The 27464-nt window shown below is 46.4% G+C and overlaps 1 long non-coding RNA gene across 1 annotated transcript in view; it reads right to left on the bottom strand.

The window, feature by feature from the left end:
* Positions 1–8954: 8954 nt before the first annotated feature.
* The window catches only part of LOC146772374 (uncharacterized), an 80022-nt gene continuing 61512 nt past the window's right edge, over positions 8955–27464 (bottom strand). Inside the window, exons 3-4 of the long non-coding RNA XR_014972012.1 lie at positions 16033–16085; positions 8955–10324 (exon numbers count right to left, since the gene is read on the bottom strand). This is a non-coding gene — a long non-coding RNA (uncharacterized LOC146772374). The remainder of the gene's footprint in view (positions 10325–16032; positions 16086–27464) is intronic.

Genomic DNA, 27464 nt, shown 5'->3' on the forward strand with positions numbered 1-27464 from the left:
CATGAACTCTGCGTTCCTACATTTCTTCCCTATTTTTGTTCATGGTCCGATCAAGGTCGGGTGTAGTGGAGACAGGGTTTTGCCTGCACACATTGCTATGTTAGCATAAGCGTTTTAGATGTTAACGCCATCTTGCCACTTTGCAGCTTTTGCACACAACACTACGGGTAGTTGTTATTACAAGTAAAACTGCTTGCTTGCTTTTCTTCACATGAGAATGGTCTGTTTTTCATATCTCTAAACGTGCTCCGCGACCTTGGTCTGAACACTGTGTGCAGAAACCGTCAAGGTCAAATAACAATGTATGCTGTTGAATTCAGGTTGATCGGCCCACGCTCTAGACACAACAAGCACCCAGCTACAAATATCTGAAACTCGGGTGCCTTTAATATTGCATTTGCATGCATGATTCAGACACTGGGAGAAAACCTTTCCAGGCAGAGAGCAGAGCTGATCCTGTGATGTGATTCACCTAAGCTGATCTTGGAGGTATGGGGTTCCCCATTCAAACCTAGAGACCTTCTATTATTATACAAAACTAGCTTACTAGCCAGGGGAGGGTGGTACACAAGGTATTATAGGACCTGTTTCCACTATCATTGTAATATGATTTCTCCCTTTGTTTTTTATGGTGTTGTAACAATGCTGATGGTTTTATTTTTGATCATTTGTCTGCTTATGTTAGCCAAAGTACTGCACCTTAGAGCACGTAGTTAAAAATAAACATTTTAAACTTTTCCGTGTCTCTGATTACTCATGTTGTGGACTGATATGAGAATAACAACGAAAAGGTGTTTCTGATTCCCACCATTCCTGAGAGTATTCCAAGTTGCTTGTCCTGGGTTGTCTAATCATTGGTAGCTTTGATATGATACAGAGAACGAATGAGACACCATGCTGGTCGGATAGGAGTTCTGGGTACTGAGGTGAGTTTTTTGGTACACCAGAATTCACTGAGGTCCTGGTTTCCTGCGCATAGTTCTGTGCATGAGCAGAATCCCCGCAACAACAGGTCTCAAGGAAGAGGAAGCTTAATCCAGCCTTTGGTGAAGGAGCGCCGAAGCAAGCCAATCTGCGCCAGTTTGCACACGCACAGTGCCAGCCTCCATGCCAGTTTCAGGACAGAGTCGCTCTCTTTTTTTACTTACTCGTGTGATACTGTGCTGGCCCATAGGCATACATGTAAGTCTTCTGTATGCACTAAAATCAGTCGGTGGTCCTGTCGTTCATCCCCAAATACTTGCTGTTCTGGCTATGGCGTACTGATGGGTGGGCTTATGTCCCATTCATCTATTCCCCTTGGAGTCCCTGTTACTACCATCACCACCACATCTCCCAACAGTTTGTTAGTGTCCTGTTTGATCATTAACACTAGGTCCCTCATCAAACACAGGGTGGTATTCTCTGTACTTTGTGACACCCACACTCCTGGGTTAATTTTCGTCACTGAAACATGGGTGGATTCTGTTTCCAACCCAGATTTTCTCGAACTCACTCCCCTGGGCTACGTCTCCTTTAGAATGTACCCGGTAGGCAAACTGGGAATGATAGCACCATCTTATACAGGTCCGAGCTCTTGGTTAACTTGACCCCCATTGTGTCACTTCTCTGTAAGGCAGCACTGTTCAGTGCCTGCTTATCGCCCAATCAGCCGCTTAGGGGCATATTGCTATATCTACCTCCTGGCCCTCTGGCTCCTTTTGCTCAGAATTTCAGCTGTCTTCTTGAGGACGAAATTGTACGGAAGGATTTTATGTTCCTTGAAGATTTTAATTTTCACCTTGAGGCCCCTGATGACCCAGACACCGCAGCTCTACTACAAACTATGTCAGCATTGGGTCTGTCTCTATGGTTCAAAGTCCACGCATCAGGCGGGGGCACATCCCTGACGGTATATTTTCAAACAATTCTTCATTAAGTACTAGATCCATACTTCCCCATACCTTGGTCTGACCACAGTGCGGTCTTCTTCAAAATCTCCTGCAGCCAGGTTGCTCATGTATCTTCGAGCAGTCCATCCTGTACCCTCTCTTATGTTTGACATGAGCTTCAAGCAAAAGAGTTCTCACAATTGCTGACTGAAACCTCCTCAGTCTTACTGGATAATGTCAACAGTGCTGTTGACAATTACACTGTCTGGTTAGGGACCACGTCCACAGCTTTAGTACCAGAAAAAAAAGGTCATGATTGAAAGGCACCGTACTACCGCTCCTTGGTTCTCCGAGGAGGTAAGGTCCTTGAAACAGGCCTGCAGGAGGCAAGAGAGATGCTAGCACAAAAACTACTGCAACGGCAAAAAGGACAAATATAGGATCTGTCTTCCCAAGTATAAGGCCTCGACGCGCAAGGCAAAATATGCATACTTCATTAGCAAGATAGAGCTTGCAGCAAATTCCTCACCTCTGTCTGTACCTCTAGCCAAAGATTGCAGTCAATCCTTCTGTAATTCAGTGGCCAATGCCGTTCGTCATAAGAAAGAGGATGTTTTTCAACACCTTTTCATCTTCCTCTTCTGTCCCTTCTGTGGACAAATCTTCGCCATTGGTTACTAACTTAAGCCTTGAATTCAGTTCCTTTTCTCAGCCTGCCATCATTGAAGTTATCAAGTTGATAAAGGCCTCCAGATCAGGTTCACCAGATTACCTCTATCCCCCTGCAGTGGCCAGCTTAGCAGCCGAAACTATTGGGACCAAGCTGACTAAGATCTTTCAGCTTGTGTGCTTATCAGGTACCTTTCTGTTGGCTGCCTCTTATCAAAAAGCCCTCTTTAGACCCAGATGGCCCAAAAAGCAATCAACCTATTTCCTGACTTCCATTGCCAGGCAAAATTTTGGAAAAGATGCTGAAAGCTCAGCTGGGAGCTTACGTCAATACCAATAACCACACAATTCGGCTTCCGTGCTGGTCATAGCTCAGAAACCGCTCTTATCAAAGCCACATAGAGGATGAGGGCAAACCTTGACCAGGGTGGCCGAGCTGCACTGATCCTGCTTGACCTATCAGGAGCCTTTGATGCGGGGAATTATGGGCTGCTGATGGAGAGATTGAGCGGGATCGGTGTGACCGGCTCAGCTTGGGAGTTACTGAACTCATCTCTTTCGGGCCGAGTGCAATCGGTCAGAATTGGCAGGTTCTCATCTCCACCTTTCTCCCTCCCATGCGGCGTTCCCCAAGGGTCATCAATTAGTCCTCTCTTATTTAACATCTATGTCACTTCCCTTGCTGAACTTATTAGATCATTTGGCTTCGCACTGACATCATATACAGATGACACACCAATTTTCGGAAGATAGGGGTGTGGCACCCAGTTTCTGTGACTGCATGAAAGTGGTGTGGTGGGAGACTGGATGGCGAGAAACTGCCTCAAACTAAATTCCCCAAAAATTGAGGTACTGGTGTTTGGTGCCCAGCTGTCTTTCTGGACCTTTGATTGGTGGCCCTCCGAGCTTGGTCCTCTTCCATCTCCGGACAGTTGTGCTAGGAATCGTGGAGTACCCCGTAAATAACAAACTCTCCTACACCGACCAAGCTAATGCTGTATCTACTGCAGCTTTTTTCGTCTTGAAAATGATCAGGAATATTCTACCCTTCTTACCAGGTCATCTCCGGAAAACAGTTGTAACTTCTCTTTTTATTTCAAAGATCGATTACTGTAATGTCCTTTTTCTCAACGCCCACCAGCAGGTTCTCAACAAGGTGCAAACCTTACAGAATGCGGCCGCCCGGTTGCTGCGCAAAGTCCCCAAACATCAATCTGTTTCAAAATGTATCTCCAAACTTCATTGGCTTCCTGTGAGGTGGAGGGTCAAGTTTAAAGCACTGAGTACGGTATTCAAGGCACCGCGCGGGATAGGGCCTGACTTTCTGAGGAAGAGGTTCACTTGGTATGCACCAAGTCGGTGCATCTGCCAAACAGTTGACAGTTCCCAGATTTAGATATAGGCCAACTGGGGGGGTAGAGGCTTCCTGCTTGGAGCTTCCAAAGCATGGAATGCCCTTCCTTTACATATTAAATCCCTTCCTAATCTTCTGGCATTCAAAAAGGCGCTAAAAACCTGGCTCTTTTCCGCTTGTTAACTGTTTTTTTTGTCATACTCTGTCTTTTCTTCTACTCAGCTAGCGCCATGACGCCATTTGGTCAAGCGAGCGCTTTACAAAAATTCTTAACATTACATGACCACGCAAACACCCAGTCTGTCTCCCGCTCGAATACTTTTGAATCTGGGAATCGTGGTCAGGTTAGCCCTGGTAGAGCGATGAAAAGCAGTAAGGATGTACGGGCTGGGGCGAGGTCAATGTAGTGTTTTTTGGCAGGTACAGGAAGAAAGTAAATACCTTTTCAGGCCTGGACTGGGTAGGGAGCACTTCCAAACTTTTGTGAGAGTTTCCAAAAGAGAAAATATCATTTCTTATGGAAAGAAAATAGAAGGAATGTGATTTAGCTGGATATCACAGTATTCAGAAAGGCCCACATATCCGTGCGCTTTAAATTAAATTAATGGCGACAGTGTGGCACTTCTGCAATTCTTTGAGAACTCCCTGAAAGTCTTACGCATAAAGGGGTACATTTCTGCTTTGCAGCGGAGGGGTGCTGTGAATGTGGCCCTGTGTGAAGCCTTCAGTGTGTGTCCCCTCTCCCCCCCCCCCCCCCAGACAACACTGAATGTCACTGCAAATGCCTTGGGGCGGAGGAGAGCCAAGCATGGCCTCCTCTCTGTGGCGTTCGGTCTCGCCATCTTTTCCTCCTCGATTCGGTCTCATTGACACAGAGAAGTTGGATAAAAAAAGTCCCCGCCAAGCCCCTCTCCTTCCCCGAGCTGCGCGTGGGCGCGCGTGGGCCTGGTCGCCGCGCTCGGAGGCAGCCGGGGGCCGGTGCCTGGATCCCGGCCAGCGCCTCAAAGTCAAGCAAGGGCCTTCCTGCCGCCGAGGCCCGACAGATCTGCAGCCGCAGCAGCTCTGAGATGTCCCTGGCAGGCCCCAGGTAAGGAGAATCCATTACAGGAGAGAAAACATTTATCACGGGCAATCTTATTGAGTGCGGCTCTAATTGAAATTACTCCAAGGTGGCCAAATTACCGCCTGGCGCCTAAAAGCAGCGCTGGCCCGGATCAGCGTTGACGCGGGAGAGGAGTGCGCCCCCGCGCGTCCCGCCGCAGCAGGTGCCGGCCAGCCTCAGCCTGCTAATACTCTCTCCCCTCTGCCTCTGTGCCTCCCTCCAGTCTTCACTTCTTCCATCAATGAATGAATGAATGAAGAAAAGCCTTGCATCTCGGCTAGGCACTGCAGAAGTACACCACGCGGCCAGGAGGAGAGGATGGGCGGAAACGTGAAGAAAGTAAACATGGCTATAGAGACGGCTGGGTCACGACTGAAGCACTGAAGTTGAACTGACCCTCTGAGTGAGGGCTCTCAGAGTGACTTCCCTGTGAAGGAGACAACATCCCTGAATTTCTTTAGTTCATAATTCCAGCTAAGCAGCCGTGGAAGGCTCTGAAATATGGGCGGCTACATGGGAATGGCAAAATGTTTCCGGTTGGTGAGATACAATGCCTGAAGAAAGGGACAGCACCAGCTTTAGTCCGATCTTCAAGGGGGGGGGGGGTGGGGGGGCTGTGTCTCCCCCCATCCCCCGTGCAAACTTGGGCTGCTGAGAAGCACTCTAGATGGCCAGGAGGAAGTGCTAAATAAATGGTGGTCCTTCCATACTTTCTTGTTAAATAAACATTTTATTGGTATGTATTTATTTAAATAAAAATAAAATCAGATCGGGTATATACTGAGTGACAATACAGGTCTAGGCATTTTTAAATTGATATACAAAGCATGGACAGGTCTATATGTTTTTGGCAAAATGCTTTAAGTAATCTGAAACTATTTCTACCGCTAACTCAAGATCTTCCTGTGTTTTTTTTGTAACAAACTCGAGCACCCTGACTCCTTAAGCAGCGAGCACCCATCCATTCCCCACAGCGGCACTATACAGCTATGCCAGGCTGGTTAAGAACTCACCCCAAGCCCGCGAGCGAGCACCTCAGGTATGATCTTGATATGTCCAGGAGTACAGGTTTGGGAAACAAGTCCACCTGCCATCCAAGCACCCTTGGAAGCGCGTGGGTGATTCCAAGCCAGAATCCAGGTATTTTCAGACAGACGCACAATGCATGGAAAAAATCCCAACTATACACCGGGCTTCTGAAGCAATGCCTGGCTGTAGTCCTATCCACACGCCATAGGCATACCGGGGAGTCAAGCACACACTGAAAGTACTTGAACTGTATCAGCCGTAAGCTAGCTAACATTACCAGCTTGGAGGCAGCCATCTTGGCATCACATCAACTTCTGATTTAGTAAACCTAGGTCATTCTCCTGCTACGATTGGAGGGCAGTTAATCTATATGGACCATTCAGGACCTGTGCGCAATACACTTGTGAAATCTCTTTATTCTCAAGCCGGCCAATCACCAGTTAGGATTTAATATGAAGCGGCATCTGGTCTGCATATGCTTCTAACGGGTGCTGTAGTTGGAGAAACGTATAGAATTGTGACTTATGTTTAGGGCTCCCGGGATTTTTTTTTTTTAACATTTCCATCTGCATTTCTCCATATTTTTTTTTGGGCCATCTTTTTGGTATTTATCCATATTTCTTTTGAGACTAAATGGAGTCGTAAAATGGTATATTTCCACATTTATATACAAATATAGGTTAACATATGCTTGCATTTACGGAAATCTCATCCTATTTTTTAACTCCCCATGATGAACAGTATGGAGTGTCGCTCACAAGGAGCACAATTTTCTGTATTTTTCCGCTTTTAAAAATAAATACAGACGGGAAACACATTGTTTTCGGTCTGTATTGATCAGTAAAAACTGAAAAATGGGAGCTTTACTTATGTAGCATGAATTCCTAGCTACTGCAGGCAAATTATTAGATTTGATTGCGGATCCAAATATCCTCCAATTAAAAAATGCCAAAGTGATTCTACTGAGCTAAGGCCTCAGGGCCTACAGAGTGCATTATTAGCCTTGGGCTGATGTGTGCTCCCGGCCCAGCCATTTCAGACCCACTTTCCAGCATTTGAGCACCACTAAACCAACCAACAGCAAAGGTGGTGGACTAGCTCCATAATGCAGCAACCACCAGCTTAGTCTCACGAAGCATCCGCGAACCAATGATCTGCATCGACATTCACAAATCCATCTTCTTCAATTTAGGAAACCGCTAATACACCATCTTAAAGAACATTCCCTAGCGCCATATGTTATAGTCCATCTTTCCTCTTAGAAGCCACATAGATTCACACTCTGTTTTGGATGTAGCCAAGCCTAGTACTCTCCGATATGATGTCTGCCTTCAACCACGCACTTTGATGCCTTTCAGCTAGGTTCACGTAAATACAAATTACATACTTGTATTTCTTCATATCCATGTTGCAAATGCATAATAAATTTCATTAAATGAGCACAACAATCAGACAAAGAATTGGGAGCATATATACAGCACAAACATTGAAAAACCAGTCACATCCCCTTAGAAACAAAGGTATTCATAGACACAGGTTGCGGTAGACTTCCTTCTGAAGGATGTGAGGAGTTGCCTGCTGCAAAGATGATCAATTTGGGAACATATCTGAAATAGCTATAAAAAATGCCAAAAACATTTTGATGAAGCGATCTGTAGCATCCCGCAGAGCAATGCTCATCCGCATCAGAAACCGGCCATGCAAATCAGGGACAGGTGTAAGCTCTAACTGAGACGCATTATCACCACGGCTGAGCACACAGGACGCGGATCCATCTATTTAAATACCACAGGTGCAGCGCAGCCTTCGTACCTCAGTGATCCGCGGACCACCTGCTCCCATTTTCCAGGTACAGCCTCTTCTATTTTGGCAAGAAAAAGACAACAGAATTGCTTTCACAGTCCACAAGGAAATAAGATATCCAGTCCTTTTAATTAATGTTGCCACCCATTTGAATTAATTTGAAAGCTATTGTTGTACATCTGGATATAGAATCCAGGCAAAAGAAACTGTCCTAAAACGCAAGTACCACGTCCTCGCTTCCAATCAAAACCGATGTTGGGCTGAAAGGCATGACGCAAGATCAAAATATAACAGTAGCTTGTATTTATAGATTTGTGTTATACTGCTGGAGGAAAACTGTATAACTTGCATTTCTAATAGTTTCCCCCAGTGTACCTACTGCCAATGTTTCTGATATAAATGCATCTTAGGGCTGTTGTACTATTGCAGGAAATGTTAACGACATCTGCAGAAAGCACTGGACCAATATTTAACTGAAAACCACCCGTCTAAAGACCACTGTTTGTAGAGCGATATTCATCTCCCATCAAGAACACGTACAGGAATCTACAGCGGCATTGTGTGTAGGTTGTGGACTCCCTGCTATATGGCGTATTTGAGTCGGTTACCATCACCATAGCACTCATTAGCTGCGAGCCATGATTCGGAAGTGGTGTGGTCACTGAGTGAGGCATTGTCCAGAAGGGGGATAGTCTAGGATGGAGTTGGGGCAAGGGCGTAGCCAGACAAGACACGTATGTGGCCACCTACCACAATGGCTTTCGACAAGAGATGACTGCCTCCTTTAAAAAAAAAATGTGATTTGCATACTGTTCAGAGTCTCTAGGCCTTCTCTTGACCTTAATGGTCGAAATGGTACAGATGGGTAACTGTTATGACTAAATCATTTTAGGTAATTACACAAAGGCATTTGAATGTTAGTTAGAGTTGCAGATATGACTTGCTTTCTTACTGGAGGCTGATGTACGTCGAACAAAGCCATAGAGCTAGAAATCTATTCATCTAGTCAAACAGGGAGATGTAATATTTTATGCACCTTGATGCCACTTAATGTGATATTCATTTAAACATATGCAGCTTTATATACATCATCCCATGTAAACATCCCATATAAAAAAATCATAAAAAACATAAAAATACTCCTTATATTAAAAAAATATATAAACTCATCTTTAGCTTTTTATTTTAGACAAGTGTGACTGGTCCATACATCAGTCGGCCCTTTCTTCCCTTACACGTCCCTCAACCATTCTCAAAATTACTTACACCATCTCCTTTAGACAGAGCGCAAGCGCTATTGCAACACCTAATAATTCAATAAAAAAAAAAAAAACAATCACAGCCTCTAGACAGTGTGGGCGTTCATTTCAAACAAATTGGGGTGTAGGTATATGATCGTCAAATTTTTGAACAATAGACGACATCACAAGGGCCCCATGGGTTTAACTCCCTATCCACACCTCCAAAGATTTGTATCGTGTACCAACCTAATCTTCGTGCTCCTCGCGTGGACTCCATTGAGTCGCTCATTTAGAAACCACTGAATCTCACACTTTGAACCTCATCTGTAGGGGTGCCCGCATTGGGCATATCTTATGCATTCGGCTTGTCCATTATTTAGACCCAGAATGCCCTTCATTCTGAGCAACTTATTAAGCACTCGCATGGCCCTTCTTTAGTGAAAAAAATCTCAATTATACTTAAAGTTCCATGATTTCATTATTTTGTCTGCATACAGCTTCTCATGTAGTCCCCATTTTGCTCTAAGTATGGACAATAGTCCATAGTCCGCCCCTTATCTCAACCAATGAAAGATCTTTATATTGACCTCGTGGCACCTCTATTTTCTATTGTACACATTCCAAATCATTATGTAATTTGTTGTTTTGATAAGTACAACACAAAACTGGTACAGTCTCCTGGCACTTTTGTGGCTGGGGAGCGTAAGGTGAAGAGGGGCGGGGAAGTAAGGAGGGAGCAGTGGGAGGTAAATATAGATGTAGCTGAAGCAGCAGTAATGTCAGAAGATGTTGTAGATTTGGGTCTTCCACAGAAACCACCAGGTGTAGGAAGTGCTCAGATGAATCTTCTTCGACGCCACCAGGCGGAAGACAGCGAAGCGGTAAAGCTTGACTGGAGCACGCGATGAGGTTTAATCGCCAGGCTGGCGGATTGTTGGCTGGGGTAGATGGCTTTAGACATATGATCAGACACCAGTGCAGATACTGGTCTTGGTGTGCCTGATTCAAGTGGTTGGTTTACCGCCCAACCACAGGCAAATTTGAAAGCCTGGGTCACACGCTTACAACACCTAAGAAATCTCCTTGTATTCTTAGATGTGCCAAGGGGCGCAGGAGAGTGAGGAGTCCGGCGTATTAAGGGATCTCTTCCAAATCCTTTCCATCTGGCTGCATGAATAGTGTTTGTTTTCTGTGCAATGTTCTTTATGTGGACCACGATCCTCCTCTTTTTGTCCATTGATTAGAACTCCATTTTCTTTAAAAAAAAAAAGTTTTATTGAATATTGACACACATCAATACATTTGCAATTCAATAGTGTTTATTCAGTGGCATATCTCAGCAATAAACCAAGTACGTATACACATGGCATTATATCATACATTTGGGCAACACCTCTAGCAACCCGCCCGTGCCCCGTGGGTGTAGTGCAGTGTGGCAGGCCCCGTCTCACCCCTCTGCATCGGTTAGCTGCTATCGTCCGATACCTGCTCTGGTGGGGGAGGTTCGCAGATGTCGCCTCGATAGTGATTCCACTTGCCCCAAATTCGTGTCCATTTCTTGGGGCATCCTCTCTGGATGTATACATATTTCTCTGTCACCATTGTGTGGTCCATGTCTCGACACCATTGCCGTGGCGTCGGGGGCTGCTCTGAACCCCAGCGCTGTGCTATGTTGCGTTTGGCTAATGTCATCCCTAATGTCACCCAGTCTTGGTCTGCATGATTCAGGTCCGTGGGCTCCCAGATGTTAAGCAGGCAGCATTTTGGAGTGAGCGGGATGACTACGTTGGTGACCTGGGACATGGTGCGTACCACTGAGGTCCAGTAAGAGGCGACCCGCGGACAGTCCCAAAGTGTGTGCCAAAAAGTACCCTCGGCACTGCATTGTCGGAGGCAGAGTGGAGCGTACGCCTTACCTATCTTGTGCAGCAGGGTCCTTGTTTAATAAATGCGGTGTAGGATTTTTAATTGGATTAATCTAAAGGTGGAGGGTATTGCCGCCTCCCTCGGGGACATCAGGGCCTTCTGCCAGACCTCCTCATCTAGGTCGCCGACCTCCGCCTGCCATTTCCTTTTCAGGGCTACTGTTGGATTTTGTCAGTTGTTTATTATTTTACGATAAGTCAATTAGATGGCTTTTGTTTGGAGGTGGTCTGTGAGTAATCTGTCCTCTAATGCGGGGGATTCGGGTAGTTGTTTGTCCGGTGCAATCGCTGCCTGTAAGGCATGTCTTATTTGGGCATATCTATAATGTTCGGTTTTTGCCAGTTTTTATGTGTCCTGTAGTTGAGTGAACGGTACGACCCCCCCTTCTGCCACAGGTCTCCCACCCTGGAGATCCCGATTAGGTCCCATTGCGGAATCCCTTTGTGTTTCTCAGCCTCCCAAGTTTCCAAGTGTCCCACAGCGGTGTCGCTTATGTGAGAGTCCCCTCCCACCCCATTGCCCTCTGTGCCTCATGCCAGATTTGTAGTGTATGGGCCGTGGGGCCCGTGTAGTGTCGTTTCTTGGTGTTGTTGTATAAGGCTCCCATTATCCCATCAATGTCTAAGAGGTGGCGATCAATACGGAATGCGGGATTGTCTTGCGGTTTATTGCAGTGAGTTGCGATGCCCAGTAATAAGTCTGTATGTGTGGGAGAGCAATTCCTCCATCGTACCATCCCTTAACTAGTTTTGTCATGGCGATGCGAGCTGTTCCGCCATCCCAGAGGAGTTTGGTTACTTTGGCATTTATCAAAATAAAAAACGAAGGGGAGATACGGAAGGGGGTATTTTGTAAGACGTACAGAAATCTGGGCCGTGTCATCATTTTGAAGAGTGCAGCTCTGCCCATTAATGTAAGAGGGAGAGAGCGCCAGAGCTTCACATCGCGGCGGAAGCGGGCCAGCGGTTTCATGAGGTTTTCTTCTATGAAGTTTGACGCCTGGGGGTAATATATATGCCGAGGTACATGAAACCCCGATGTCACAGTTACGCTGTAGTTTTGAGGGGGGGCATGGAGGATAAAAAGCAATGATTTCAACCAGTTAATGGTGTAGCCTGAGGCTCTGCCATAGGCCGCACAGATGTCAAAGACAATTTAGCGACCGGGCGGGAGACGTCATAAAGAGTAAGATGTCATCCGCATATAGTGATATGCGGTCCTCCCATTCCTTCGTCCACTTGAGTCCCCTGATGACAGGGTCTTGGCGGATCCACGCCGCCAGCGGTTTGAGTACTATCGCGAACAAGAGAGGGGAGAGTGGGCATCCGCCTCGTACCTTTGCTCAGAGGGAAGTTCTTTGAAGTGCAACCATTGGCCACAACATGCGCCATGGGTTTTGTTTAGAGAAGACGTACCCAGGCACAGAACTTGGGGCCAAATCCCATGTGTCGGAGCACTGCAAAAATGAAGGGCCATTCCACCATGTCGAACACCATGCCGGCGTCCAATGAGAGGAGGACTGCATCCTCCGCAATTGTGGGACTGCGAGCTATGACTCCCTGGAGCCTACGAAGATTCAGGGTCGTGTTACGGTGGGGCATGAAGCTCGACTGATCAAGATGAATTAATGTAGTGAGGTATGGCTGGAGGCGCAGCGCCAGCGCCTTGGCCAGAATTTTTGCCTCAGCATTTATAAGGGAGATTGGTCTGTAGGAAGCACATTCTTGCGGCGGTTTTCCTGCCTTGTGGATCGCGACTATGGTCGCTAGACGCTGGTCCTCTGGGAGCTCGCCCTGTTCTAGACTGGCCTTACTGTTGCGAAGACTGGAGTTGGATTACTAAACTATACTATTCCAAAGTCCAGAACCCCCCTCTAAGGCAAGTCATTGTAACGACTTGCGTTGTAAATGGTATGCGTGGTTCAGATGCATTTGTTGTTCCACCCGCATTGTTAAGGGATGCGTGGGAAAGGAAAGCGTGGTTGTGTCTTACAACCGTGAAAACAGACCGCTGTTTGAAGCCGCCAATCTGCCTTTCAATAATGCGCTGTTCCCATGGCAGACGCGAGTTCCTGACTACACAATGAACAGTGCATTTTTGGGGAATTGGGAGAACTGTTCTGGACATTGTGAGGTGCATACGGTCAGAACGTGCCATGGAGCAAACAGGGACAGTGTGCCTGAACTGTCCTTCACACTGAGAATGTTCTAGATCACAAATAAAGTCAAACGTGTCTTACTGAATGACGTTCACAGGAAGAAGGTAACCAAAAACAAAAGCCTTCATGAGGATGCGGCCTGACGGCTACAGATACCGACTTTGGAGCTGAGGAACAAGGTTCAGCCTCGGCTCAACATCCTGTGATTCTGGGCAAATCATTTAATCTCCCCGTGCATACTCCAAAAAAAAAATGTAAAAAAATTAATGTGTCCTTGTGCGCTCCAATACCTATGGGTCGAGTTCATGCAATATAAAACTGCAGTACCCTTCAATTCAGAATATCTCCTTTGTAAACGTCAGAATATTTTTCACGAAAACGTCAGTTTGTCTAATCATTTAGACCCAAAAGGGTCAACCTCTGAATATCCTTTTTTATCCAGGAATGGTTCTCAACCAAGATTTTTTGATGCACATACTGCAGGTATACAGCACATGCTGTGGAGTAAAAAGATCCATAGTAGTTCGCAATAAAGAGCCAACATGGAAGGGACGGAGAGCAATATCACTATGAATAACTGTCCCTCCGACTAGGCCGTGATGTCCGCCTCATTCAGGATCCACATGTGCTTGTCTTAGCAACGCCAGAACGCCATTTATGTAGACTGCGCATGCACTAAGTTTAGATCCCACCATATCCTCATTCACAGTCCAGAAAGACCTACAAATGTTCCCCTTATTTTGAAATTTGGAACAACTTTCACTTGTTCCGTAAAGTGTACCTTATTTAAATCACCAAGGCCATATTAAGGAAATTTTGCACAGACACAGAAAAAGCATTTGCACACATTTCAATGTTTTCTGCAACAAGGAATGGAATAAGTGATATTTCCTCCAAGGCATGACAGAAAATGGAGTCCAAATTATTCTGATCTGTTTACATAATATGAAACAGAAAACATTCATGTTCTACTCTTTGCAAATGTGAAGGACCAGACCCAGGCCCTGATTTAGAACTCGGCGGACGGATTGCGAATTAAAAATCCCATAGGATGTAATGGGATTTATATTTTGGCGGACGCCAAGTTCTATAGCAGGCTCAAGTTTAATGGAAAGTAATTTTCTATAGTATTTTAGAGCACGCATGTAGCAAAAGGAGTTAAAAATAATTTTGCCTTTCTTCCAACAAGAGGATCGTTGTATACAATGACTTTCCTTGTTAAAAATTCTATTACAATCGTTAAAATGATTTATAGGTAAGATATTTGTTAAGCATATTTGGCAATGATTTCACCGTTCACTTCTTCCTTATTTGTATTAAAACAAAATACTGCAGCACTCCAATAATTTTGTATAAATAATGTTTGAGGACAAATAACCAGAAAAATCAGTCCATACGTCCAAATTCAGGTGATGTTTTGTCATCGTCTTTGTTGTGTTTACATGCTTCCATATTTGCCCTGTAGGAAAAGTATTTATGTGATATGTACTGAGGCAATATGTGTTTGCTCTGTTCCCTTCTGCGCAAGCCACAAAATAGTGCAAAACTGATTTTCTTTGTTTTTGTTGGTTTTTTTTGTTGCAACAATGCAAAGTTTCTGTAATATGGCCGGTTTGTGCTTTATTCAGACCTCAGAGTAGCTACTTTTTTTGGTCCCATTTTATAACCCACTGCACAATCCACCACACCAACAACAAATTGTGGTCAGGGATTGGGTCCGCGGACTCCGTAAACGCGCAATCCTTTATTGTCAAAGCGTCTAATATTGCGGTGCTCTACAGCGCACGACTTCCATGAGGCAGGCACATTGTAGCATTTTAATTCTGCTAGCAGGGTGAATGATCAAGATAAAAGCACTCTGTTGAATAAAAGCCTATCAGATTTAAGGTTGAACCACTGGACAGAGCCTCAATGGGGCCAGACGCAAGTAGTTTTCAAAGACAACGATGTGCCTTTGCTTTAAGATAAGCATAAATAGTATTTCTGGGAATATTTCCAATTGCTAGTTAAAAAAATATATCACGTTGTAAATGATTCTTTTACACTTCCTTGTAAAGTATTTTTTTTGTCTGTTTGCATAGTGAAATGCCACGTATAGTCTGCCTAAGTGGCAAATATACACCAGAAGACCCAGGCCTAGGGAGATAGTTGGACCCAGAGTATGTTCTGAAGATAAGAGCTGATTGATTTTTAGGTTAAATCTGCGAAGGAAGCGGTGGGCTGATTACAGGGGCATTTTCCTTGCATCGGTTCCTGCGGATGGAGACTTGGGGCCTATTTGAATGTCAAGCGTAGTGCTGAGCTCTAATTGTATAAAGATGGTTCTGGTGGTGTCTGGCGGTGGTGTGGTCCGGGGGAGGGGGTGGGTGTTGGGGGGGAGGGGTTTTTTCTTGATAGATGTTGTATGAATAGATCTCCAATGTTCCTCTATATGGTAAAAATGTCAAGAGTTGTTGCTATTTACTATGTGGCAGATCCCCTGGGTTTACAGGGGCCTGCAGCCCTTGCCTTCTTGATCAATAAAAAGTGTTGTTAAAAAAAATCTGCGAAGGAAAATACCCATACAGCACAAAGAATTGTGAATGATTCAGAACATTGTCTGGATGAATAAAAGACTGCAGGAAACAACTGGATAGAAAGTGACATCGTCAACAGGAATATAAACTAAATATTTTTTATACGTTTGGAAAGCAAGTAAAATATGTTTTATAAGGGTCTCAAAAACAATTCTAAATGCAAATGTCAGCCAGTATCATTTGAGCAAGCAATAACAGATTTAAACAAAGTTACATTCTGTCTCATAACGTCACTGAATAAGAATACATTTCCAAAACCCTGCATGCTGCAAGGGTTGAAGACAAAGTGATCAGACTTCTTACCAACAATGGAACCATGATGTGTGGTCCCTAGATTCAAAGTCAGACATCTCCATCTGTGGAAGAAAGCGTGACAAGCTGTTCATTTTCATCAAGAAAGGCACACACAGCAATTACATGATAACAAATAATTTGCATTTTACCATCATTGATGGGAATTGAGATAAAAATCCTATCACATGCAGTAAGATGCATTCACCTTTAATGAAAACACATACCGAACACTTAGAGGAACGCACAGAACAATCTGCAGTATTCTAAACAGGGCAAATACAAAAGGCTACGTGGAAAACATATGTGAATTTTGAATGATGCTAGAGCAAATGTACATATTTCAAATGAACCACAAATGATTGCACTGAAAAGAGACAATTTATTGTCAGAACAAAAATAGATAGATTTCGAGTGGAACTAAACATACTTCATATTAGAATGAAAAGTAACCTTTCAAATTCATCGCTTGATAAACACGTAGTGGGTTCAAACTGGGCAAGTTTTAGGCCATCCAGTCTGCGACTCTAGGGTTGCCGTTGGAGCCAGGTCACCTAATCGCCAGGGACCACAACCAAAAAGCAGCTCAAAGCTGTAATCCCTGAAGGCCCCACTTTTAGGCCTGGTTTAACTGCTCTGCAGTCCCTCGACTTTAGAGGTTCAACAGATAACGAGCTATGAGAAGCCCTACTGAGAGAGTGGCTTCAGCTCCAGCCAAATGTTGTATCGCTACAGTGCAAATTTTGACTGGACAGATATGGGTTTCTGCTTAAAATGTGTGTGCTTGTAGACAGAGGCCTTGGAATTCTATAGATGTGCGGCAATAGCATCTTGTCTCAGACTTATCCAGTTTAAATATTTGCATCATGTTTATTTTACCATATATCGGTTTTGGAGGGCGGGGCTGATAGATTCCCCTATGTGCCTACGGTGTGGCAGTGAGGAAGGCACACTTCTGCATACAATTTGGGATTGAACTGCGCTGGGCAGGTTTTGGAGGGGAGTTACTCGTTGTTTATCAGAAGTGCTGGGTTGGGACATACCTCTCTCTCCTAAGCTTGTTTTTTTTGCACATCACGGACGAAATTGGGGGAAATATCTATAAAAGACATTTACTGTTCTTGGGTTTTACCCTGTCAAAAAGAGATATAGCGAGGGCATGGAAGGATCCGGCTCCGCCTAAATTGGGTGCCTGGAAGGCTGGCCTTGACTGGTGTATGGGCCAGGAACAGCCTATTTTTTAAGCGCAGGGGTGCCCGCAGAAGCACTTTAAAATATGGAAACGTTGAGCAGATTTCAGGGGTCTCCTACTAGAGCCTCCCCCACCACAACCTGCAGAACTGGAAACCATATGAATAATATCACGGGACAAAAATGTTGCTACACCAGATTATGACATACATGGAATGGCTTGATGGGTAAGATCTTTGGTCTATTATTCGGTATAAGACACAGTTGTTTGTAATGTTAGGGGCTGTCGTTTACAGACCAGAATTGTCTATTTCTTTGTTTCATAAATGCTATATAGAAGTCACCTGCTCGAAAACTATTACACTGATTAACCTATACCCTTGCTTCTTAGTAACAAATATGATTACTTTATTTGATGACTCAATAAAAAAGTTTTTAAGAAAAAAAACTGTGTCCTTGTATCGCACATTTTGCTATACGAGATGGCTGATGCTCAACACAGCAGGACTGAGCTGGTTATGGCGAGAAGCTACCAATCAGTTTGGTAGGCATAACATGTTTATTATGAAAAGTATGGCAAAGGCAGAAGGCCTGACTTATTTATTGTGAAAAGCACGTTACAGCCTTTTGAGAATGCATGGTTATTATATTGTGTAACAGGTTGGAAACATGTATTTTGTTACAGGGAATCTTACCACTTAGCATAGAAGCCGAGGTATAGGTGTTGGTTAATTTCTGTAACAAATCTTGGAGCCTCATAGGAATTCCTAGAAGTTGTACTTGTCTGTCGGGCCAAAGCAAAAAAAAAAAATATATATATAGTAAAGTAAATAAAATTATTTTAATGAGAATCCAAGGTACATACATATATAGTGGGTCTCTGGATCAGTCCTCTTTCGTCTCTTCGAGTGTCATTCAAAATCTGCTTCTGCCCATCACAGCATACTACATGGGACAATGATATGGCCCATTTCTGCCATTGGCTCTACTGGCCTGTGAGTGATGGCATTTTGTCTGATCACGTGTACATCTGCCTGAAAATGATTGCTCCAAAGTGTCATTGCTTGACGTGATGGCCAGTCCTTATCCATGTTTTTCTGTCATGTCTTTCCTTTCTTTGAACAGTATGCAGCTCACCCATGCAGTTCTATTTGCCCACTCGTTTGCTGCTTATTTCATCTACATTGTGCTGCCTACTGTGTGGCGACTAGTTCTAACCTTGGCGGCCATCTTGTAATGGTAATGTCTATGGTGTATCATGATTTTACCGTCCCAGGATATTCAACATGTTTAGAAGCATTGTGTTACTCACCTTGGATCAATAAAACAGTCACACACTATACACTTTAGGATTCAAAGATGACCACTTAGTGCAATTTTACAGAGTGGTGATCTTGGGATGGTTTTGTGCATAGAGTACCATTATTTATTTCCATACTGCTTCTAAATGAGACTGCTATGCCGGAACCTTAAAACAATACTACACTGCATAGAATACCACTAAAAGATGGCTGCCTGCTGCTATGCTTCGTTTTATATTTGTATTTCAAGCATACGCCTGCCAAGATTAAGTGGTGGCATGTTTCTTTTTCTATTTATTTCATTTATCTTTCATAAGCTTTTTGTGGGTCAGTGTCACTGAGGATGGGTAACAGGGCGAATGCAAGAATGAGTCAGTGCATGTGTGCAAATGAATGTAGGAGTGAAAGGATGAGTGCCAGAGTTCATGTATGTCAACTAGAGGATCTAAACTCACCTGTAACTGGAATGGCACTTTCTGTTATAAGCCAGATCTTTTGGCATTGCTAACCCCTATTGAGTAGAGTTGTGCTGCCCAATCCCGAGAAAGTAGGTACACCAGAAAAGGGATTTAGTTCAGAGCACTGCAGAAGGTTTCTGTGTTAAACAATTTTGAGTTTATATCAACCCAAAAATAGAGCTAGGTCACCTGACTGTTAGGGCTCCCTTTGGATCCAGGCCACCTGATTACTAGTCTAGAGTTCTGATTGGCTCTAGGTTACCTAAAAACCAAGGGCTTTCTCTCCTACGGGTCCTGCCCAGACGTCCCGGGAAAGGGCGATAGTGTAAGGGTGATGACTGTTAGGACCTGGATAGGGTCTACAGCTATAAACGCTGCCTCTCTACCATCATACCAAACTGTATACAAAAGATCCTAGGCAACTATATGAATCAACATGGATTTAACTCAATTTTCGTACTATTGGGGCATCAATTTAAATTACCAGAGAAACAACATGACACATTTCAAGCATTTCTTTAACAAAATTATGTTTGTTATATAACTTTTCATGTATAATATAACAGTGATTTAAATATAATCTAAAAGTTAATCATAATTATTATTAATACTACTTAGTCGTACGAGCATTCATACTCCCTCATCTTTCCATACAGTACAGTATGTCATTGTTAAACATTTGATTTTTAGTATGCTAGGGCATGTGCCAAAGCCAGGCAGAAACCACAACTCTAGTCAGGATAAGGGAGTTACACTCCTAAAATAACCCCTGCTCACCCCCCTTGGTAGCTTGGCACGAGCAGTCAGGCTTTTCTTAGAGGCAGTGTGTAAAGCATATGCACATAACCAACAGTAATACAGTGTAAGCACTACAAAAGGACACTACACCAGTTTAGAAAAATATCCAATATTTTTATATTCTTAAGAAACGACCAAAAACGATAAAAATCCACAATACAGTACTTAAACATCTACGATTTACAAAATATGCTTGAAAAACAGTTTCTTGATGTCGATAGCTCCGTCCGCGGCTATCACGGCGTTGTGAGCAAAAAAATCCAAACAGTTCTGGCTGACTGCGGTGTCGGGAAATGCAGGGCGTCGGCCCCCTCACATTGAGCTTCCGAAAGTACGGCGTCCGCAGGTGTCGGTTCCGGAGGTTGGTGCAGGAGTCGTCGGGGCCCTCAAAGTCACACGCGTTGCAGATCAAACTCATCTCTGTTGAAGTCAGGCGTGCTGATGTCGACAGGCGTTGGGTGCTGCGGTGCGAAGTGCAGCGGTGGGGCGTGCGGTGCCCTCAGGTCGCAGTGCGAGCAGCGGCTCGGTGGCGGCATCAGATGGCATTGTCAGTGAGACCAGGGTCGCGGTGCGAAGTGGTGCGGTGCTTGTCGCGGTGCTGGCAGGTCACGGTGCAAGCAGCAGCGTCGTCGTTGCTGAAGCGCTGTCGTCGGCTGACAAACTGGAGTCGATGGCACCGGCGTCGGTAGGCCAAGGCTGCGGTGCGGAATGAGAGCGGTGTGTCATGTAACTTTACGAGCGGTGCCCTCAAACCACGGTGCAAGCAGCGGCGTCGATTTTGTCGTGGAGCAGTGTCATCAGGGATACCAAGGCGTTGTCGTGAAGCGAGGCGGTGCGGAGTGCGGGGCTCACAGATCACGGTCGGAGCAGCGGCTCAGTGGCGGCATAAGCAGGCGTTGTCAGTGAGACCAGCGTCATGGTGCGACGTTGTGGCGGTGCCCTCTGCGGTGCCTTCAGGACACGGAGTTGGCAGCGGCGTCGGGTTGCTTTTTCTTCTGTTGCAGCACTAAAAACACACATTCCCCAGTGCTGAGGGCAGAAGAACTTGAAGTCTTTGCTGTTCCTGAGACTTCTTGAACAGGGGGCAAGCTCTATCTCAAGCCCTTGGAGAAACTCACAAAAGTGTATTGAAAAAAGTTCAGTCCAGTCCTTTCACTGCCCAAGAAAAAAGCAGCCACTGCAGGCCAACACAGCAAAGCACACAGCAAAGTGGTAGTTCCCCCTCACAGCTTCTCCAGCTCTTCTTCTTAGCAGTCTTCTTGGTCCAAAGGAGTTCTAAAGTTCAGGGGTCTGGGCCCCAATATTTATATCCCAAAATCCTTTGATCTCTTAGGAAGAGAGTGTCTGTGCCCAGCTAGAACCAGTTTTGCCTTCTCTGGTGTGACTTCCTGGCAGGAGGTGGAGACGGCATGGTCAGAGGCAGACCAGGCCCTTTGAGGTGCAAGGAAATCTCCCCCCCCCCCCCTTCCCCAATTGCAGCCCAGGTCTATTCAGCCCTTTCCTGACCCATCTAGACTATCTGGAGCCACTCCTGCCCCCCAGTCTTCTGTCATCCAAACCCCAGACAGGCAATCCACATTCCAGCAGAGGCACACGGGATGACTGAGCAAGAACATACCTACTTTCTAAAAGTGGTATTTTCAAACACAGATTGTAAAAATCACCTTTACTAAAAGATGGATCTTTAGATTCTGAGTTCAGGCATAGTAAACGTTATTTTCCTACCGAATTCCCCGGGGCCAGTTATGTTTATAAGATGTTATAAACAAACTCCCCATTCTGTCCTATGGGAATAGCTAGCCTTGTAATAGCGAAAAACGAAATTGCCCGTATTTTGCTATCAGGACATGCCACCCACACCAGGGCATGTCTTAGATTTCACATAAACTGCGCCCTGCCCACAGGGGTACCTTGGGCCTACCTTAGGGGTGGCTGACATGTAAGAAAAGGGAAGGTGAGGGACTGGCATTTGTGCGCACTGGCCAAGTCGACACAGCAGATACAAACTGCGCGCAGACTACGCTATGGCGGGTCGGAGTTATCTTTTCAGGGCTACTCACGTGGGTGGCACAATCAGCGCTGCAGGCCCACTAGTAGCATTTGATTCACAGGCCCTGGCACACTCAGTGCACTTTACTAGGAACTAACAAGTAAATCAAATATCCAATTATGGAAACACCAGTCCATAACACAATTTACCACAGAAGCACTTGCACGTGATCATCGATCAGCAGTGAGAAAAGTGTGCAGAAACACTACACCAGCAAAAACAAGAGTCAAAACCTGGAGGTCAGAAAGCAAATACTCAGGGTAAACACGCTAAAAGATGCCAAGTCTAACACATGTCCCCTCCAGCTGAAAGTAGGGAGAACTACCCACCCTCCTGTGAGTTCTCTTCACTAAGGCAGAAGAACCTGAACAGACCATCTGCATTGGCGTTCCACCATAAAGCCCATTCCCTGTAGGGAGATGGACCACCTCAGCAGTTTCTGATTCTCACCCCTCATTTGGATCAACCATCTGAGGGTCCTGTGGTCTGTCTGAACCCAGAAGTGAGTTCCAAATAGGTATGGTCTCAGCTTCTTTAGTGCCCACAGCAAAAGCTTTCCTTTCTATGGCACTCCACCTCTGTTCCCTGGGGAACTACAGGCTGGTCTAGGCCCTCTTCGTTCAGTTGTGAGAGCACCGCTCCCACTCCATGCTCTGAAGGGTCAGTCTGCACGACAAATTACTTGGAGAAGTCGGGTACATGGAGCACGGGTGCCATACACATGGCGGCCTTCAGGGCATTAAAAGCTTCTGGCAGTACTCCGTCCAGATCATCTTCTTGGGCTGCTTCCTGGACGTCAGCTCTGTTAAGGGGGCAACAATGGTGCCATACCCCTTAACAAACTTTCTGTTGTAGCCGTGAGTCCTAAGAAGGCCCTCACCTCTGTCTGGGTCTTGGGGGGGTTTTCAAGCCAGAATGGTGTCAATCTTGGGTTGTAGGGGCGCCACCTGGCCGCTTCCTACCTGGTGTCCCAAGTACACCACCGAACCCTGTTCGATCTGGCACTTACTGGCCTTGATCGAGAGGCCGGCCCTCTGCAGTGCCTTCAACTTCACCGAGGTGCTGCAAGTGTTCTTCCCAGCTGGAACTGATCACTGCGATGTCATCTAGGTGGGCGGCACTGAAATCCTCCAGCCCAGCCAACACCTGGTTGACCAACCTCTTAAAGGTGGCAGAGGCATTCTTCAACCCAAAGGGCATCACCTGGAACTGGTAATGTCTTTCTGGGGTTGAAAATGCTGACCTCTCCTTGGCCCCATCGGTTAAGGTAATCTGCCAGTACCCGGATGTTTAATCAAACGTGCTGAGAAACTTGGCAGCTCCCAACCGATCAATGAGCTCATCAGCTCTGGGGATGGGGTGTGCGTCAGTCCTGGTGACGGCATTGGGCCCACGGTAGTCCACACAAAACCGCAGTTCTGGAGTGGCACCGGGTGCAGCAGCCTTTGGGACCAAGATCACTGGGCTGGCCCAAGGACTGCTGGAAGGCTCAATCACCCCTAACGCCAACATCTTAGAGACCTCCTCTTTAATACTGGCCTGGACCCAGTCAGTCAACCTGTAAATCTTGTGCTTCACAGGAGGGCTGTCACCGGTGTCCACGTCATGGGTACACCAGTGAGTAACACCTGGGGTCAGGGAGAACAGTGGGGCAAACTGTCCCAACAACTGGTGACAGTCGCTCTGCTGCACTGGAGTCAGTGTAGGGGAGAGGATCACACCTTCCACTGACCCATTGCGCTCCTTGGTAGACAGGAGGTCAGGGAGAGGTTCACTCTCCTCTTCCACCCAATCATCTGTCGCCAAGAGCATGCTCACTTCGGACCTCTCGAAGTAGGGCTTGAGGCAGTTTACATGGAGGACCCTCAAAGGGTTCCTTGGAGCCCGAAAGTCCACTATGTAGGTGACATTACTTTTGCGCTCCATCACCTCAAATGGCCCAAGGCACAAGGTTCAACTGGGGCCATGACCCACACTTTTTGCCCAGGTTGAAATTAGACCAGAGTGGCATTCTGGTCATATCACTTCCTCATTTCTTCCTGGCTTGCTTCTAGGTCCGCCTGAGCGAGTTTCCTGAAGCGGGCAGTTCGGTTTCTGAAGGCCAGCATGTAACTAAACACACCCTCAGGAGTTTTCCTGGGAGCTGCCTCCCAGCCTTCCTTCACCAAACTCAGAGGTCCTCTCAGAGTGACCATACAGAAGCTCAAAGGGACTGAACCCAAAAGACTTCTGTGGTACCTCCCTGTATGCAAACAGAAGGCACGGTAAAAGGACGTCCCACTTACGCCTAATGCGTTCTGTTAGAGCCTTAATCATGCCCTTCAAGGTCTGGTTGAATCTCTTCACCAGACCGTTACCTTGTGGGTGGTAAGGGGTGGTGAACTTGTAGGTTACACCACACTCCTTCCACAGGGATGTCATATACTTGGATATGAAATTGGTCCCCCTGTCAGAAACCACCTCTCTGGGGAACCCCACGCGGGAAAAGATCCCCATTAAAGCCCGACCCACCACTGGCGCCGTCTTTGTCCTGAGAGGGATTGCCTCCGCGTACCGGGTGGTATGGTCCACCAAGACCAGGATGTACCTGTGGCCCATGGCCGTCTTGAGATCCAGTGGCCCCACAATGTCCATCCCTACCCTTTCAAAGGGTGTTCCAACCACTGGAGAAGGTTGGAGAGGAGCTTTGACCTTCCTCCCACTCTTACCCCTTGCCTGGCAAGTTTGGCAAGACCTGCAATGTCCATCTGACTGCCTTCGCATTTGGGGCCAGAAGAAAGGGGTGACAAGCCTGTCAAAGGTCTTGTCCTGCCCCAAATGTCCTGCCAAAGGCACGCCATAAACCAGGCCCAGTAGGAAGGTCCTGAAGCGCTGGGGTACCACCAGCACACAGGCTGACCCAGGCTCAGCGACCTTAGGCTCACTGTACAGGAGTTCATTCTCCCAGTAGATCCAATGTGATCTGGGCTGATCACCAGCTGCCTGGTTTGCAGCCTGCCGCCGCAGACCCTCCAGAGGTCACTCCTTCTGCTCCTTGCAGAATTCCTCCCTGGTGGGACCCCCTTCTTGCTGCCAATGGGTCAGCTCAAAGATGTCCCCCAGTTCAGCTACCTGCTCCCCTGTAGGTACCGGGGCGTCCCCCTCAAGGTCCGCCTCCTCCCGGTCCGTGGGAACTTCAGGGGCCGGTTTCCCGCGCCCCTTGCCCTTTCTCTTGGCAGGGACTTGGGCCACTGTTTTAGGCTCCAACTCCTCTTGATCACCCTCTCTGGCCGCCATTGACCGAGTCGACACGCATGCCCACTCTGGCAACCCAAGCATCTCCAAGTGAGACCTTAGCTCAACATCCTTCCATAAGGACTGCTCGAGGTCGTTACCTAGCAGACAATCTACAGTCATGGAAGGGCTCACAACCACCCTCAAGGGACCGGAGACCCCCCCCCCACTCGAAGGGAACCTGCGCCACCAGACACTGGCGCACTGAATTGTCCACCGCAATTACTTGGTGGAATGCTCCTGGGACTACCTGCTTCTCAAAGACCAGGTGACACCGGACTGAGGTCACACTGGCTCCAGTATCTCTGAGAGCCTCTACCTTTTTCCCCATTGATGGTCACCTAGGTGCTGTATTTCTTTGTGTTAAGTGGCACCGGGTTTCCTGAGACCATCTCACTGTCCCCTAGAGAGAAGAGGGTCATTTCTGCAGGGTCCCCACCCTCCTTGGGTACTCCTCCTACCCATGCGCTACACTAGCCAACACCTTGGACTGCCCACTGGTGGGTGGCTGTGCCCCCTTTGGGCACTTGGGGTCCCCCTTCATGTGACCCACCTGACGAGACCCCTTGTTTCTTATCTCCTGGTGGATGGGATCCTTTACCCTGGGTGTTATTTTGGGGCCCTTTAGAGAACTCCTCTGTTTTACCCTTGTCCCCCCCACTTTTCTGCTGTGGACCCTGCCCACCTTTGGCTGAGTCTTCCCCATACGGTTTCCTGTGGACCCTGGTACTCACCCAGCATCCGCCTCCATAGAAAGCTTCCTGGGGTCAGTCAGCTTACTATCAACTAGGTGCTGGAGCAGATCTGCAAAACACAGACTAGACAAGTGCTCCCATGCAATCAAATTGTAGGGCCCCTGAAAATCTGTCACATTACTGCCCTTCACCCAGCCATCCAGTGACCTGCAAAACATCTACACATTCCAACCAAGTGTTGGCATCTGACTTTTTACTGGACCTGAACTGATCCCTGTACTTTTCAGGAGTGAGACCATACTTAGTGAGAAAGGTGTCCGTCATGTCTGGATAGGTAAGGCGATACCCCTTACCCAAAGCTATTGACGTATCCCTTGCTTCTTCTGGGAAGAGGTGCACAATCCTGCTCCCCAATTCTCCTCAGGGACCCCATTCATGTGTATCGCTGCCTCGTAACCCTGAAACCACCTTTGTATGTCATCCCCCTTCTTGAATTCTTAGCCTACATTCTTAGGGATGTGCACAATCCTGTCTGCCGGTCTTGTCGGGCTGCTGCCACCATCTGAGCTGGCTCTACTCCTCTGATCCAGCTCCTTTATCCTGATCTCATGATCTAACATCATCCTTTTCTCCTCCATGGCTAACTTAAACTTCTCCAGTTCGACTGTAACTCTCCTTGCTTCTGGACTTGCTTCTCGCCTGTCCTCCAGCTCCTCTGGGGACAGGCCACTGCTGCCTGCCCTGGAGGGTTCCCCCCTCCCAAAAGCACATCCACCCTAGGAGCAGGTTCCTCCGCCTCTCCACTGAGATCACCAGACTGCTCGCTGGCATGTCTGGCTGCTACCAAGGCCCTCAGCGCCTTTTGTAGCTCCTCCTTCCCAGTGAGGCCTCTGACTTGGACTTTTAGGTTTTTGCAAATCGCTTTCAATTCCCTAGCACTGTAGGATTCCAACCTATCCTCCTCAAAGGCAACTTCCAGGGATGCAACAGATGATGCTCTTGATTCCGGCATGATGAAGTAGCAAGTTCAAACTGGCTAGATCAAAAAATTAGCCAAAAAGAAAAAGAACCAAATTGTGGCACGTAATGGTCTGCGATATGGTAGTATTGCACACCAATCACTGTAAATCAAGTGCAAATGCAAGTCCTATCCTCACCGCTGACAACCAATGTTAGAAATTGGATTTTTAGTAGGCTAGGGCATGTGCCAAAGCCAGGCAGAAACCACCACTCTAGTCAGGATAAGGGATTTACACTCCTAAAATAACCCCTGCTCACCCCCCTTGGTAGCTTGGCACAAGCAGTCATGCTTATCTTAGAGGCAGTGTGTAAAGCATTTGCACATAACCAACAGTATTACAGTGTAAGCACTACAAAAGGACACCACACCAGTTTAGAAAAATGTCCAATATTTTTATATACTTAAGACAAGACCAAAAACAATAAAAAATCCACAATACAGTACTTAAAAATCTTCGGTTATCAAAATATGCTTGAAAACCAGTTCCTTGATGTCGATAGCTCCGTCCGGGGCTATCACGGCGTCGTGAGCAAACAAATAAAAACAGTTATAGCGGACTGCGGTGTCGGGGCCAGCTACAGTGATGGGAAGACCCGCAAACAGTACCTTTAAGAAATGCAGGGCGTCTGCCGCTTCTCATTGAGCTTCTCAAAGCAC

The sequence above is a fragment of the Triturus cristatus genome, chromosome 12 (genome assembly GCF_964204655.1).
Source record: "Triturus cristatus chromosome 12, aTriCri1.1, whole genome shotgun sequence".
Taxonomy (NCBI): Eukaryota; Metazoa; Chordata; class Amphibia; order Caudata; family Salamandridae; genus Triturus; species Triturus cristatus.